Raw genomic sequence first — 1,385 nt, 5'->3', positions numbered from 1 at the left:
AAAAAAAAAAAAAAAAGCTATCTCAGCTCTTAAAATGCTTAATATGCTCACTACGCACATTAATCTCTTGGCAAGAATCTTGCCCTTAACTTGTTTGTTTACAACAATGCCAACAGCATGCTGGGTAACATTGTAGACTATTTAGTTTTGTCATGGTAACATTTGTGGGGCATTCCTTTTGAACAGTAGCAGTCCCTTGATGTCTACAATACACCTTTCTTGTAGATTAACATGTATGTTGCCAAAGAAACCAATTGAAAATAGTGTTCTGTTAACATAATTAGTGTGTAATGGGTTCATTTTTATTTTATTTTATTTATTATTATTTTTTAATTGATCAAAGAGAGAAAGGGAAAGTGAGAAAGCAAGCCACAAGGTTTGGGACTCAAACTGTAGTGAGCCATGTGGGAGTCCAGCACCTTAACCACCATAACACCTGCTGACCCCAAGTGTTCATTATTTTTAATTGATAAATATTTTAAAATGTTGTTTCCTTTTTTGTTTTGTTTTTCAGAGAGAAATTTTTTTTTTTTTTTAATTTGCTGTAGGTCACATGTGCTCACCAGAGAAAGAGAGAGAGAGAGGGAAAGTGAGGAAGCACCCCCCAGGGGAGATGGCCATGTTGTAATCTCATCTTCTCTATTCTCCTTTCAAAATTTTGGACATAGGGACCAGCAGTTGGCATAATGGCTATGTCGCTGGACTCCCATGTAGTCAACCACGGTTCAAGTCCTGGACCTAGCGGCTTAAAACTCACGCCGGGGGCGTGTGCGCACATGCCCAAGATCCCGAGAGGAGAATGGAGGAGAAGGGATTGCGGCGTGGCCATTCCCCCTGGGGGGGGGTGATTTCTCGCTTTCTGTCTCTCTGTCTTTCTCTGTCTGTCTGGGGAGCGCATGCGCCCTATAGCAAAAACCTCTTCAAAAACAATCAAAAAAAAAAAATCAAAAAAAAATTTTTGGACATGTACACACGTACTCAACATGTTTTTCAAGCTGCTGGGTCCAGAACTCAAACCACACAGTGGGCAATGTGGGATCCAGGCACCTTAACCATCATGTCACCAGCTGACCGAAGAGATTTTTGACAGGATCTTGCTACTGATGCCCTCCGTCTCAGCTGTCTAGTTAGCCAGTACTATAGAGGCTGGTCTGTTCAGTTTTCTCTAAACTCTGAACCCAGGCCTCTCAAAGGCGGCCCTAGCCTCTACCAGTGGCAGCTACCATTTGCACCACTGTGGTAACCCTGTAGGCATTAATAGATATCAGCCTCTTCAAGTAAAGCAGTTTGAGGTCTTCCAGAGTTGTGAACAGCAGCATAGCAGTTTCTTTCTTTCTTTCTTCCTCTTTTTTTTTTTTTTTTTTTTGGTGGGGTTTTTTTTTTAG

Source organism: Tupaia chinensis, unplaced genomic scaffold (assembly GCF_000334495.1).
Source record: "Tupaia chinensis unplaced genomic scaffold, TupChi_1.0 Scaffold000093_1, whole genome shotgun sequence".
Classification (NCBI taxonomy): Eukaryota; Metazoa; Chordata; class Mammalia; order Scandentia; family Tupaiidae; genus Tupaia; species Tupaia belangeri.
Note: the sequence above shows the minus strand (reverse complement) of the source record.